Source organism: Pipistrellus kuhlii, unplaced genomic scaffold (assembly GCF_014108245.1).
Source record: "Pipistrellus kuhlii isolate mPipKuh1 unplaced genomic scaffold, mPipKuh1.p scaffold_m20_p_4, whole genome shotgun sequence".
NCBI lineage: Eukaryota > Metazoa > Chordata > Mammalia > Chiroptera > Vespertilionidae > Pipistrellus > Pipistrellus kuhlii.
In genome coordinates, this window is record NW_023425540.1 from 25,129,686 (window position 1) to 25,146,016 (window position 16,331).

Genomic DNA, 16,331 nt, shown 5'->3' on the forward strand with positions numbered 1-16,331 from the left:
GTCGGCATCGTTCCTTCTGTAGTCTCTGGCTCCCCCAGTAGACAGCCATGCTCCATGCACAGTTCTATCCTGCTGCTGACACTCCCAGGTCTCTTATGGTCCCCTGGATGAACAGTGACCCCCCGGCCACACCTAGGACAGAGTCCCTGGCTTCATCTTGCACAGGACTCAGAGGCCCTTGCATTTAGAGTATTGATTTTAAAATGAACAAGTGTTTTTCATTTAATGGTATTAAGAACTAGAAAGTTATTTAAAATTCTTACTGGATTTGATTTATAAAAATTGCAAGTAAATTTTGAAACATATGAAATACAGCCTAATCCTTAAATGTGTGTTTATGCACATTATTATACATGTGTGGCATATTATTTTTATATTCACCATATTAAATGTTAATTCAGAAGTGATATGTGGTATCTTATGTATGCCTTATGCATCTTATAAGCATTTTAATATAATCCTATTTTATTTATATAACACACACACACACACACACACACACACATAGTTTCTCTTTTGGTTATAATGTAAGGAATCAATCCTGATGTTTAGAATGCTTATAACCTCACATTTTTAAATCTCTTTTTTTAATTGATATGTTCCTCCCTCTTTTCCCCAAATGATTATGTCCACTTATGATATCGTTAGAAAGACAACTTCACAGGTAACATTGATTTGAACAAGAAGGAGGAAAGGTGCTCTGTGTGCTAACTGAAGTTGTGGCACATGGTGCTCTCCTGGCGAACAGGACCACATGTCCTTCCCATGAACCATCCACTGGGAGCCTGGACGACAGCAGACAGCCAGAGGGATGATGCCCAGTGCTTCTGAAGCAGGGGACTTGCCAGATTCCCACCGCAGTCATTTTCGATTGTTCTTCCCCCAGCCTGAAAGTTTAAAGACATAGAAAGTGGACAACTATATTCTTTGTAAAACTATATTTTAAGCATTTTTATTTCTTTAATTTAAGCAAGCCGTGGCCCCACATTAGCACATATGGTGCCCATCTCTTTCAGTACACACCTTTACAGCTTCAAGGGGGTCACCTGCTGCCCATGACAGCCAATGCAGGGTCCATTTTATATGGTGGGGAAGAGATCCGGTCCCATCTCTGTCTCATCAGGGCCCCAAGCCCTGCTCCCTGTGAGGCTCTTGCTTCCTCTCCAGGAGTGAAATGTGGCCAACACAGTGACCTTAACAGTTTGACTTCTTAATTCCTCTCTGGAGCATCTTCTTCTTCAACAGATGTTTTCAAAATAATTAAGAGATGGGGAGCATGCATTATTAAAAATGCTGGATGCCTCTCGATGTCTTTGTATCTGTCAGCACAGAATTGAGTGCTCAGAAATGCTATTTATTTTGCAAATTGCCCAGCATTCATCCCAGCCAAGGAGGACAAGAGGCAAGAATGCAGCCCAGCAAGGTCTCTGGTCCCTGCAAATGTCCCTCAATCAGGCTTTGAGAATCATGGAGTCCTGTATGATTTGGGAACAGAAGCCCTTTTAGAAACATATCCAGCTGATCACTGATTAACAAATAATTCCTGGAATTGGGGCTATTTATTTATTTAATTTTAAGATGTCACACTTTCTGTTTGTAACTTTTGTCCAAAATTAAATAACTCTTAGACTGGGAAATTTCCTTTTATAGTGAATAACTTTTAAAATATCTTGGTCTATTTCATACCTAAGATCTTTAAGTCTGGTTCACCTATAGCCCTTACTCCATCTTCTTAACTGGCATGGGGTGAATACTGGATTCCCGGGTCATTCAGTAGTCTTGGTTCTGACTATGTCTTTGTGCTGGAGAAGGAATACCAACCCATGCCTGTATCTTCAACATTGGGTCTTACCTGTTGAAATACATTTTCAGTTAGCATGTGACCATTTCTGGGAGCTTGGAGGGCAGCCGGGCAGCCAGAGGGTTGATGCCCAGTGCTTCTTAGGCAAACTTCCCACCCCAGATGCACTAAGACTCGGTGCTGGGGACTTGCTAGATTTCTTGCTATCTATCTTTGACAGTATAGTTTTGGATGTAATTGAAATTAATTTTTAAAAATCTTTTGAACTTGATGCTTCAGATTGTTGCTATTGACCTGCCCTGAGCTGTCCAAGCAAATTTGCTAAAACCTGCTCTGAGGTCACAAGTGATTGAGAGTGTCAAGATAAGGTGTTTTCATCAAAGTAAGCAAAATCTCAAGTCCTTAAAAGTTGTTCAAATTCAAGAATACCTTTCTAAAAAGAAACACATTGTTTCGGAATGCCTTGGCCTCAAGGATAAAAATTTTATTGATTAATTTTTCCATGAATATTTAAGGAATACTTACTTGGTTCTAGGTGCTGTGGATAAAGTTATAAATGTGACAAAGGAACCTTCAGCTCTCACAGAATTTATACAGATGAAGACATAATAAACAAAGAGGTACAGAGTATCATTTCAAGTCTTGATTAAGGCACTTAGAGGTCTCCTGACAATTGTATGCATGAATATTTGTCATCTCCTGATGATCATATTTCTGATTACTCCATGCCAAGTTGGCTATATGCCCTAGTTTTTTTAATTCAAAGCAGGTTTAGGAAGGTCCTAATCTAAATTGTGTTCAGGGATACTGGCTTAGTTAGATACAATTGTCTAAATGAGACATGGTGAGCACGAAAATGCCTTGACACATCATCTGCTCCCCTAGCAACTCTATTGCAATGACAAAGGACCAAGTCTAGTACCAGAATCTGTACCTGATTCTGAAATATCATGAAATTTATGAAGAGTTGTCCCATTCTCTGTCAAATAGCATTAGTTACTATCCACTGGTTGGATGGGATATTAAAAAGAGAGAGAAAGAGGAGGCAGGGAGAGTGAGAAAAAGGAGGAAAAGGACAGGGAGGATTATTTAAAATACAAAAAGGAAAAGAAGTGTGCATTTTTTATATTAAATATTATTTTGGTACTACATTAATTTTTGACAAGAGATACCTGAATAGAAAGTCTAGAGGCCAGAGCAAGTGATATACCATCTTTCAGTTACTTAGAGAAAAGAGCTATCAACCCAAAATCCTAACTAAATGAGAATATCCTTGATGAATGAAGGGAATATCAAGGCATTCTCAGATGAAAAAAAACTTATAAAGCTTCCTACCACCTAATTACCCTAAAATAATGTCTAAAGAGATTTCTTTAAACAAAAAGAAAATTATATAAAAAAGAATCTTAGAATATCAGAAATAAAGAAAGAAGGGAAGAATAATAAAATTAATAACATATACAATACATTTTCCTTCTCCTCTTGAGTTTTCCAAATTATATTTGATGATTAAAACAAAACTTTAACGCTGCTTAATTTTATTCCAGATGTATGTGTAGAGAATTTTTAAGACATTTACTTTAATAACAAGGAGGATAAATGACATAAAGAGAGATACAGTTCTATACTCCATTAAAACTCATGAAATGTTATCACAAATATACTGTGATAAATTATTTATGTATAATGGAATACATAGAGCACCCACAATAACAGTCATAGATATAGCAAACTTGAATTCTAAAAATAATATTCAAATAACCCATAGTCAAGCAGGGCAAAGAAATAAAGAAATAAAAACAAAATAAATAAAAAACAAAACTTAAATGTCAGAATTAATCCCTTACATAGCAACAAATACATTAAATATAAATGATCTAAATATAGCAATTAAAAGGCAGAGATTGACAAAATAGATTTTTTAAAAATTGTAACTCAACTAGTAGGCAGGTTGAAATTGAAGGGATGGTTCAATGTAATAACTATCAAAATCCTAGTAATTTTTGTAAATAAATACAATTTTATTCAGAACAGTTCTGATCAAAAGCTAACAACAGAGAGTTACACAAAGTGCAGAAATATTCCACAGGAAACTGTGACTATTTTATTTCCATAGTAAGCTTATCTTTTAGACACCTAAAATAACAAATAACTACAATAAGATCTGTTGTTAGGGACTGAACCCTCTCCCCCACAATTCATATGTTGAAACCCTAGAGTGGCTGTACTTGGTGATGGGGCTTCTAAGTAGTAATTAAGGTTAAATGAGGTCACAAGGATGGGACCCTAACTTCATAGGTTTAGTGCAAAAAAAAAAATTTTTTTTAAATGACAGAGATCTCTCTCTCTGTCAGGGTATGCACTGAGGAAGGCCTGGATGACACAGTGAGAAGGCGGCCTCACCAGGAACAGGATCACCAGAATCTTGACCTGGGACTTCCAGCCCTAGAACCATGAGAAAGTAAAGGTCTGTTGTTCAAACTGCCTGGTGTGTTTTGTTACAGCTGCCTGAGCTGGCCAATCTATAGCTTACACAGCATTTCTCATTTTCCAAAGGTCAGCTGTCAATTGCTCAGGGAATGAACAGCAGGCGGTGCGAGGGATTTGCTGCAGAGAAGAGGTTGGCAGGACTTACATCCTACTCTTTTACGTAAATATGGCTTATTCCAATGTAAGGCAGTCTGAAAGTTTCCCAGATGTCCCTATCAGCTGCTGTTTTTGTTTCTTGCATGTGGATGGAAGATGTGATGTGATAGCCTGCTTGTTTGTTTTCAAGATTTGGGAATCATTTCTGCGGTCTAAGAAAATGGAAAGAGGGAGAATGGGGAGGCAGAGGAAGTAGATGCATTTGGTCACGGCGTGCTCACCACACGTTGAGGAATCATTCACACCACAGATTCTGATTTTACATTTCAGGACTAAGTTGTGGTTGGTAAATTCAAGCTTAAGATACCCACACAGTCTGATTTTGTGGGCAGGGAATAGTGATTTGTTCAAAACTACAAAATGATGAAGTAAGGTGGGGTTCAGCCATGTGTAATAAAAGATCACTCTTGAAATATTTAAGAAGTGTAGGTAATAACATGGAAAACATTTAGTAAAAACACATGCTACAAAGTTAACTAAAAATAGCCACTTACATATATGTATAAAATGTAGTGTATGCGCATGTGTGTGTTTGAGAATGAGAGAAAGAACGAGAAAGCATATTCAAGAAAAACAAAACAAAATAAAGGTTAACTGGAGTGGTGGGAGGTGACATAATCTTTGACTGAAACCCTCTGCTTTAAATAAGGTTGTGTGAAGATTTGCTGGCTGGGAGGAGTCAACAGCAACCTGCTCTTCCCTCACCGAAGTCACTGCCCTCTTACAGGGCTGTCCACCCAGCTTGCCTGAATCAGTGATCAACTTTCCCCCTGGCAGACGGAATTCTCCTGACAAGGACTTGAGAGAAGCTGAGGTTGGTCCCAAGGTCCTTTCTGAGCCTGAAGTGGGAGCATTTCTTCAACACTGACAAGAGGCGAGGCAGAGCAGTGGTCTGCAGAGAAGAGCTGCTCTGCAGCCTGGGTTCCTCATTTCAGATCCAGCTGGTGGCCCGGGAGGCCAGCTCACCAAGAAAAAGTGGCACAGAGCTCTCCAGTCTCCAGCTACAGTTCTGCATTCAAATAGGTTCATAAATACTGGAGACTAAATACTGAGTCCATCATTTGGGCCACAATACTGGGCCTACATTGACCCCCTCAAACGATTGTTCACTTTTTCAAAAACAGAGAGGAAGGTCGATTGACTTTTAGCCGACAGATGGCTGGTGAGACCCCAAATGAGAAGATCAACAGAAGTGGGCTGTTTGTGTCCAGGATGAGAGGAGGAAGTATAAATGGTGACTTCTTAAACTGAAACTATGACCCTCACCTCAGTTAAGTTCCAAATGCAGCAGCTGCACATTGAAACTCCAGTAAAAGCCATTCTCAGTGTATGGTGTTTGTCCTGCCTATAATCCCAATGAAAAGGCAAAAGACATGTTTGTTTGTTTTTTAAAGGAAGTGAGAATTTTAATATTATACTGCTTATTTGACAGGATAATTTGTTTCTAAAAAAGAAAGCACACCATTTATTTTGTATTTCTCTCTAATAGTCTAAATGAATCTCTCAAAGGCATTAAACAGAGGCAACACCACATTCCATAAACAGCAGAGTCAGGTCTAGGATGTCTCTCTTTGGGCTGGGCCTCCAGGTAACTGGACCTCTGTTCCTTCACACCACGTTTGATCTGTTGAGGTTTGGTATCATTTCCTTTTCGGTCGCAACCTCCTTTTTCAAAAGCTAATGATATATATAGAAACTAGTTGAGGAGGTTTTCTGGGCAATCAACTATAGCTTAGCAGAAATGCTGATGACTTTCAAGTGAACCAATTTGAAACTCAGGGCCACATTTCCCATAAGATGTGCATGGCTCAAAAATGTAGGGGGCGGGGCTTGGCAAAGAAGCCTTGTAGTGTTTTTCCAAACCTGCATGTTAGGGTCCTTTGCCAGAATCCAAACATGCCTTGGTTTTCCCACTAATTTCCCCCCAAATAATGGATGTGATATGTCAGGGCCAGTCATTAGGAGTTAACTTTGAGCATGTGTGCATATACATACACTAGAGGCCCGTGGCAGGAAGATTCTTGCAAGAACAGGGCTTCTGGTAGGCTTCCCTCCCACCACTGCTACCTCTCCCACCCCCACCCCCCTGCCCTATGATTTCCCTGCCACCTCTGTCCCCCAATCCCCACCCCATGCTTTTCCTTGCCCCCCCTTTCCCTTCCACGCCACACATGCCACCCACAGCCACCTTGCTTTCAGCTTTCCTTTCCTCTTCCTTCTATGCTGTCTTCAGTCTTCACTTCTCCCTCCCTTGGCATATGCAAATTAACTGCCATCTTTATTGGGTTAATTTGCATACTCACTCTGATTGGCTGTGGATGTATGGAAGGTATGGTCAATTAGCATTTTTCTCTTTTGTTAGTGTAGATACATATTTTTTCACATTTATAAGTATCTTCCAATGAGCATTTCTTAAAGTGTGGTTGATTTTAATACTAGGAAATTTAAATGCTGAGTTCCCAAGATAGAGTATGAGGTGCATAGAATCTGCAGCAAAACAGTACATAGCAAAACATTATTAGAAATATAGAAATTCAGAATTTAAAGTGTGAAGACATGTTGGTTGAATTCTTTTCTTTTTTTATTAATAAACCCATTAAGAAACATGGTGACTTTTGCTAAGTCATAGCTCTTAGCCATAGCAGACTGTTAGCCTTGCCAATTCCTCTTAACAAAGACCCCAGCTGACCTCAGCAGCCCCTGGCAGACCCTGGGCTATGGTCCTGGCATCAGTTGCTAATAAATCATCCTGATTACTCCAAATGTGTGCACCAATGAGCAGGATTGAGAATGTGGGCTGGGGTGACAGATCCATAAGAGCCAACTCCCCACTCTCCCCAAGGGTGACCAATGTCCTGGAGGTCTGGTCCTGAAGACTCTCAGGGAGGCTGGACTTTCTATTTTAAAACCTTCACAGACCCCGGCACAGCAGGTTAGGCTGATTCCCCCAGACCAGCTGGACAGGGCTCAGCCTGTGTCGCTGCCTCAGGCCTTGGCATTAACTTTGGCCTTTTGGTGTCAAGTGGGTGTGCAGTGTGGGGTCCTTCCCATGGTATGACGGCAATTTAACTTAACACTGACTGTGGAAAAGTTCCACAACAAGAATGAAGACATATAATTGATAGAAGATAATGATGATTATAGTTCCAACCAAAAACAAAAAATAAAATAAATTTGATAGACCCCTAGTAGTAAATAGGAACAAATAACAAACATGTTATTTTTTGTTTGTTTGGTTGGTTGGTTTTATTTTTTTGGTCGGGTGCCATTGGCATGGTATCTACATTGCTAAATTAATTAAAATAATTACCTTTGAACTCTTCCAGTGCTTGTTTAAATTTTACTTCCCAGTGACCAACATGGGTCTGCCATATAATATGTGTTCAATAAATGTTTGCTGAATAAATAAACCCCAAAGACTTCATTGAATGTTTAAAGAGACATGAGTGAGAGAGGCAAGCAGATACACTCTTCAAAAAATGAATTAATATTTGAAGGAAATAATTATGGGAAACAAAGCAGCCTCCAACTAAAATACTGCTGAGGAGCAGAGATTGGCATCGCAGTAACCTCCCAGTTATTGTGCTCCACATCCAGGTTGATTGTGCCTGGCACCCAACCCATGAAAAGAGGTTCTATATAGTTTTCCCCAATACATTTGATGAACAAAGAAATGTATTTGTTTGTTCATCAACTAATAGAATTAGTCAGAACTATTGGTTTTGGAGCTTTGGGCTGGAGCATTCTTGCTCTAGGTGTGTGGTCAAAAGTGGAAAGAGGAGACTCTACTACATAGAGCACCCAGTGCTTCCACATTGTGGTCAATTGAATATAGACCCCAAGCTTTTAAATGCCGATGTGCTGTGTGGCTTTGGAGATAACATGGGAATCAGAGCAGCCTGAAAATCATAAATAATTAAAAGTGGTGAGAAGATTGGACCTCCTGCAAATAGCAGCACTTGAAACGGATTCTGTTGGAGAGCCCTGCCATCATCCTATATCATTTCATAAGCTTTATTTTATATGCCTACTTCCTTTTCTCTGAATATTTCTAAGTACTCCAGCATATAATTTAGCTTTTGGAAAATCCAAGCCTAAATTAATTACAGTTCTGCTAACGGGAAGAAAAGATATTAGATGCCCAAGCTAAAATAAAATGAAATCAACTTTTTTCTTTCCTTATTAGATTTTAATGGTATTATTATAATAATTAAGCTTTTCATTAATTTTTTCATGCTTATTGAGTCACAGTTCCCTGCAGATTTGAATCATATTTAACACATAATTATGGCAGTCCGGTTTGGGAAGGGAATGGATGTGATGTGGGACTTCACCTAGGCTTCTTCAATTAAAAACAAGCAAAGAGGCTGAATCTTTCTCTGTTGCTGAGCCCAGAATGGCTTCAGCGAAGCTTCTTGATGCTTCTCAGGCATGTCTGGGACTGGACCCCAGATTTGGGGTAAGTATGGGGAACTACTAATTCTAGGTTTATTGTGCTGTAGTTAAAATCTGCTATGTAGTCTTTGGAGAAGAAGGAATCAAACATTTCAACATGGATGGCTATTGTCATCTGCTTTATGCATCTAAAGTTGAAGTACAAAAGATGTGTCTAGTCCCAGGATTACTCCTTTGCATACTAGGGGCTCTACATAAAGTATTTGGGGGGACATAACCTATGGTAGAACATCTATAAATAAGAGGGTCAACATACCTAGTCCACATTAGTTGAGATTTTAATCTATTGTTCCTATGTATTTTTCAATAAGGAATGAAAATTATTCCCTGGCTGCAAGAGCAAGATTGGTTACTCTACAGATTTATCTAACAACTAGAGGCCCATTGCACAAAATTCATGCACTGGTAGGGTCCCTAAGCCTGGATCAGGGCCAATCAGGGTCTTCCAGCTGCAGGCTGGAGACTTCCCAGGCTGTTAGCTGCTGGCTCAGGCCTCCCTTTCCTGACTGCCAGCTGCCAACCAGGGCCTTCCTTCATTTCACACTGCCCTCTGGTGGTCAGCACATGTCATAGAGAGCAATCAAACTCCCAGTCTCCTGGTGGAACTCCCGAGGGGACAGTTTGCATATTAGTCTTTTACATATTTATATGGATGATACTTCAACTCTATTTTAGGACTTGTTATGAGAAGGAGAATGAGGGAAGGACAGGAGTGGAGGGAGAAGGGAAAAGGAGACTCCATCCCCTGGATTTAAAGGTACCAGACATGCAAGGGTTTCTGTCACAGCACAGAGTGCCATGGCAGAGATCGAGCAGAGAGTGAGTGCAGCTCTGTTTGAATGTGCGCACCCTCAGTAAGTACTATGTAGCCATCTGGAAGAACATAGTAAAACTGCTTCAGAGACTACAGAGAAGGCTGAGGTGATATGACCCTGCTTGTGCAAAACCATCCATGCAGGGGAGGAAAATCCCCTCTACACATGGGAAAAAAGAGAGGAACATGTTAACAATATTTTTAAGAACTTGCAAGTGTACATACTTAGACCTGCACATTTAAATACAATGTACACGCCAGTGTTTATGTACATGGCCGGTTGCTCTCTGTTTGCCACTCAAGGTTTATTCTCAGCCCTGTTCTGACAAAAGTTTAGATTTTGTTTTCAAATTATCCATCTACATCTCCAGTGTCTGATGTACAAGTTAATCACAGAAAAATGGGCATCCTCTCCTTCACCCTCTGGCCTCCCTGTAAACCTCTGCTGTTCCCTGTTGGATTCAGAGTTGTGTTTAATCTCTCTCCTTTTGCAATAGTCTTGAATAAAGTCTTTCTTGCCAATTTTAACAAGCTTTAGATAATCTCTCTGTAACAGATGAAAGGACTTACAAAGTCTGGCTCTCCCCAGCTGGCCACTAACTAGTGCAGAGCCATCTTTTGATAGATGAGGAAGAAGGTGGTGAACATTCACACCAGGTCCCTATTTGGGTAGCACTCCACAGTCAGCCCTGCAACAGGTGCCCCAGACAAATTGGGGTGAATTGAGGAAGCTGGGTATGTGGAAGGAGTCACTGAAGTGGATGCCGCAGAGGTTACTTCAGCCAGATGCAGTCACAGCCCAGTTTAGCCCATGTGGAAGGAGGTTAAATTCCATTTATTCATGGACTACCTATTTTCAGTAGCAAACATCACAGACAAAGGCACCTGCCCACAGGCACTGGCTCCTGTGTCTGGGAGTCTCCCTTGCACAAGGTAAGCTTGTTCACAGCAGGATGGAGGCGGCCTTGCCCAGGCAGGGTGGCCTCGGCTCAGACAGCCTGAAATCACACGGAGGACATCTTGCCGAGTGAGTAAGGCCCAGTGACATGGTCTCAAATGTGTCACTTGGGTGTAGTGAGGAGTCCAGGGACCTGCAACGGATGAAGGCCTTAAGACTCCCAGGCCACTGTCCATGTTGAGAACACGGCTCGCAGCCCTCGCAGCTGCAGGTTCATACCCACAAATGTGCTGTGGCTTTTACAGCTCATTCCCCAGATGGTCATGGCCTGCCAGCTCTCAGAAGCGGTGGATGTTTTAAGGTCCAGGACCGAGCATGCACCACCTGCCTGGCTTTCTGACCAGCAGATAGGAGAAGAGAATGGCTGAGTGACAGCTCTCCGCCTCGCTGGGTGAGAAGGATGGTGGTCGCTTCCTGCTGAGCCCTGGCATCTCCAGAACTGGCTGCAGCCCGCAGCCTGCCATTAATCCAGAGAAGCCCTGTGCTCCAGAAGGGCTGCCTCACTGAGAGAAGACGTGGCATTGCTGATGCTCTTCTTTGTTAGATGATGGCAGAAGCACCTAGAGAGAGAGAAGGGCTTGTCATGGGTGGGAGGGCCACCAGGTTAGAGAGACCACTGTGTCATCTTTCCTGCAGCCATGAGCCTCTGGGTGGGGCTCTAATCTGGGGTGCAGCTCCGCAGGCAAAGCCTCCAGGAATGCCTCTGTATCTGCAGAAGGGGACCTGGGGAAGCACTCTTCCACCTTAATTTCCTGCACTTCTCCATTCTAAAAATACAAGACAGAAAGGAAAAAAGGATGAAGAACAATAAGGGGGACCCAGAACTTGGGGAGTTTGGAGATGCAAAGAGTTTCCATCCTTGAAGCTCCCTTAGTTCTACAACTGAACTGGTGTGTCTCAGTGTCACTACGTGGGAACAAACTTCCTTATACCTGGGCCTCTGTGACAGTCATTTTATCTCTCCTAGTTCTGGTGTTGTCATCTGCAAAGTGAACTTTGGAATTGAATGCGGGTTCCAAAATGTCATGTGTGACAGCAGCATCCATGCAGCCCAATAGAAAATACAGAGGTAACGGGGTGGGGGGGGGGGGGGAAGACTGGGGGAGCTTTTCAGGGGTCTGAGGCCCAAATGGCCTTGAGAGCCATCCCACCAGAGATTGCCTATGCGGCTTCTAGGAATATCCCATTGTCAATAGGGTCCCTTAAAATCACTCCCACCTCCAATAGCAAGATCACCTTCCTTCTTCCCACTTTACATCTTTATTACTGCACATCTAGGGCAAACCCAATGCTTTCTCTTCCCCTTTAAGCAATGCCCATGTCTTTATGCCATGAATTTCATTTGAATCCAGCCGTAAGTTATTCCAGATTCCAAAGTTCTCCTGTGCTTTTATTCTAAGTGCTTATGGACCAGGAAAAGATGTGGACCAGCCTCACTACATGTTACCAGTACTGCAGCTTGGTGCCCGGGGCAGGTGCCCAGGGAAAGGTGGACATACCACTGTCCCAGGTCAACTGTCCAGAACAAAGCCTCAGGCTGCAGCAGGCAGTTTTCCGAGGCTGCCCTTGGAAGGTTTGGCAAACCCATCTTGCTACTTGGGAAAAGTGACCAAGGGATACATCGAATACAAGACGGTGATTTCTCAGCTTCTGGGACAGGGATTAAAAATGATATAAGGTGCAAGCCTGGCCTGGAAGCAGGCATTCCCACAGCTGGCCATCCCACCATCCCGGCCATCGCACAGTCTCCTTGGAAAGCTGATTCCAATATGGAGCCCCACAGCTGCTGTTTCTGTGAGCTGGCAGAAATGGTCCCTCATCAACATTCATGAGCTCGTCCTGCCTAGCTGGGCCCTTCCCTGGGTGCAGCCTGGCTGCCAGGGAGGCTCCAGAGACGCGTTCTACCTGAGTGCACTTTGCCAGACTGTGCGCCTCGTTCCGACAGCTGACGTGTTGTGTGGAGAGTTTGCTTGGCATGCCCAAGCTGTTCACATCAATATATTATGAAAGGGAAAAACCCCTAACGTTCACCCCATGTCACTGACAAAAGCCTAGAGCGTCTCTTCTACGGGTGCCCAGAGCAGATGCTTCTGGGCCCCGTGACATAAAGACCCTTCCCGTGGACAAGCAGAGAGAGATGTCTTTCCTAAATCCTCCGCCAGTCCCACCCCCACCCCAGATATTCTCCAAGGCCACTTGATTGTCCCTGGCAAAGCGTCCTTGGCTCTGGCCAGGAGGCAACTCAGCGGGTTTGAAGAGTAAACACAAATGGATATTGCTCGTGACATGTTGTGAACGTGTCTCTCTCTTGTATCTGGAGAGAACGCAGGGCCTTCTGGGCCTCTTCGTGCCCTGCTTTATTTTTAATGAGTGTCCCTGAAAAGCAGAGAGAGCAAGATGTTGTCACCTCGGCGTATTTCATCCCTGATCAAACACTGGCTGGCAGCCACTCTGAATGTCCGGCCCCCTCCAGACACCAAGGTCCAGGAGAGAGAAGGCAGGCTTCTGCCCACCTACTCTCCATGCCCTCTCCTTCATGGAAGCCTGTGTTTTAGAAGAAAAAGCTCCTAGTATGGCATCATAAACCTTTGTGTTAATGGTGCAGATAGAATCATGGTTACCTAAACCCACTTATGGTGCAGGGCTCCAGGTAGATGGGGTGGCAGTGTCTTCCATAGCTGCTCACCCCAGGTCCAGGCAGCTGGTCTGGAACCCTCTACTTCCTCCTACTAGTTGAGTTCTCTCAAGATAACCCTGGACTCTGCAGTCACCCCTGCCTCCACTGGACACAGGAGTCTCCCTCTTCCATCTCTATGGATGTGTCCCCTTCGCTTGGAAAATCCCACCCCCATGGGCTCCATCTCTAGTCATGTGGTCCTCACCCTTCAGGTACCACTGTCTCCCACTGGGCCCTGATGGATCTGCCCCCTACGGGAAGTGCTGAGGCTTATGACGTGCCAATGCCAGGTGTGGCCAGGTACAAAGCAGGAAAGAGCACTCTGCCTCTTCACTGAGACATCTGCCAAAGAAGTGCCCAGGACCCTCAGGAGGAATGGGGCCAATTGGTGAACCCCAAACCTGCTGATTGTCTATGCCCCTGAAGAGCTCTTGGCTCCAGTATTCTTAGACTCTTCAGTGTATCTGCTGGTGTTATTTACTGCAAAAACAAACAAACAAAATCCAGTCTTCTTTTTTCCATATGATGGTAAGAATCTGAGATATATAAAAAATACAGTATTTTAAAATTATATTTCAATTTGTTACTTAATTCAGCGTTTTTCAACCGCTGTTCCGCGGCACACTAGTGTGCCGTGAGATGTTGCCTGGTGTGCCTTAGGTGCAGACAAGACAAGAATTTTATAATTTTTCACTATTTTGTTTACTCAATATTTCATAATAAAGTAATTATAAAATACTTTCTTTGTGTTTATTTGATTCCTATTCTAGAGAATTACTTTATATATAGTCAATATAGGCACAGAGTTAAATTTTTTAACATTTTCTAATGGTGGTGTGCCTCGTGATTTTTTTCATGAAACAAGTGTGCCTTTGCCCAAAAAAGGTTGAAAAACACTGACTTAATTTAAGGGCCCCTTTTCTCCTTCTTCTATAAATGAGAAAGAAACTTATGTACCTGAGTGTGTAATGGCACTCTACCCTCATTGATACTATTAGTCATTGGCCCTCTCTTATTGGAAGCACCACTCCATGGCTAAATATGTGTGCCTTCTACAAGGACACTTGAAGCAAAACCTGACTAGCACATCCACCCATCCATCTCTCCATCCACCCACTCACTTATTCATCCACTCATGTAACCACACACCCACCCATCTATCCATTCATCCATCAGTCTCTCCACCATCTGTCCATCTGCTCACCCACTCAAGAACTTCCACCAAATCAGAGAATTGTTGGTTCATCTGACCTGCCCACACCTGTCCTTTGGGTCAGTGGATGGGTGCCTCGAAGTGTGTAGGGAATCCTTCCTACAGTGTGCAGAGGAAATGAGGGAGAGAGAGTGCTTCTCTGCTTCATTCTCAAGGAATGCCAAGGGTCTGCTCTCCTCCACCCAGAGGAGTCCATTCCTCTTGAGCAGCAGGAATCAGAATCAGGATGGATGGGTCCATTTTATAACACAAAGAAGTTACTGGAAGTGCCATAGGCACAGTGCTCAGTGACGTTCTACAGAGTGAAGTTCCACAGGGGTGGGTCTGCCCGCTAACCTTCAATGAACACTCAAAGTCCCCAAGATCATAATGGGCCTGATTGCCTTTGTGCCTAATTGGATTTATATGAAAATTGACATAACCTTTGACATTCAAATAATGAATGCAATGATGCTGTCTTTTATGTCTACCCATGAGGTTCAATGTAGTTTTCAAAATAAATAAATGTCAGCCACAGTTCAGATCCATGATCTCCACAGATTTACTGAGCTGTGGGGAAGCTCCGGCTACTGATACTCAGCCAAACCTGAAGCTCCTTCGGATCCCACACTGAGTGTTGGCCCAAAGGCACCATCACCTGCTCGGTGTCAGATCTCGACTCCAAATGGATTCTGCATCCAACGACAGCTCCTGGTCACTTCTGGGGACGGCAGCAGGAGGAAGGACTGGTGCATAATTTAATTGCTTTCCTTCCTCCCTCAGGTCTGCATATTATATTATATTATATTATATTGAAAAGTAATTATGCAGCGAAAGTAAAATGTCACCCAGACACTGTCTGGGAATGGCAGCCCATTGTGAAGCACTCTCCTCCTCTCGCCTGCGATGTCTCCACCGCTTCAGCCACACAACCAGCGTGTGTGCCTGTGCTGCAGTGCTTATGCTCATGAGATGAGATTTGCCGTTTTTGTGTGTTTTTTTTCCCCCTTCCTCTTGCAGGATCTAGATCCCAAGCTGAGGTGCCTTGTTGGCAATGATTGATTACCCAATATCTAATTAAACCTGATCCAATCACTTATTATGCAGAGTGGAACAAACAAACTGAAGGCGACTGTCAGCAGGGTGATTGATGATGTGGCCAAGCCGGCTTTTGTGGCTCCTGATGTCCCGACGCTTGTTACAACCAGGCAAAGCCGCACTGGACCAAGCGCCTGTCACTCCCACTGCCCTGCCACCCCCACCTCCTCCAAGTGAACTTTCAATGGAAAAGTAAATGGGGTGGAGGGGGACACACCAGTTATTGAAACCTGATGAGATTCTGTTTGAGTTAGTTACATAATGAGATCAAGTCCTCCCCAAATAGAGTCCTTAAGTGGCGAGTGGAGAGGTCACAGGGGATGTGCGTGTGAAGGAAGAAAACAGGGAAGGTTGTGGTTCTGTGTGTGTGTGTGTGTGTGTGTGTGTGTGTGTGTGTGTGTCATTGGCCATGCATAGGAGTTTGCTGCTATGATGTGTGCCTCTCTGTTGTGATATATCTGAGTATTTTTGGTGACTCATGCCTGTATTGATGTGTTTGTGTGTATGCGTTTGATATTGTGATTGTGTATGACCTTGGTTATATGTGTGTATGTGTCTGTGTGTCTGTCTGGTGTTATATGTGTTGTATATGCTATTGTGTTGTTTTGTGTCTGTGTGCTATAGCATGTGTATCTGTGTGCTGTTGTGTGTGTGTACTGGGCTCTAAGCATCCGGACCATGACAGTGTAC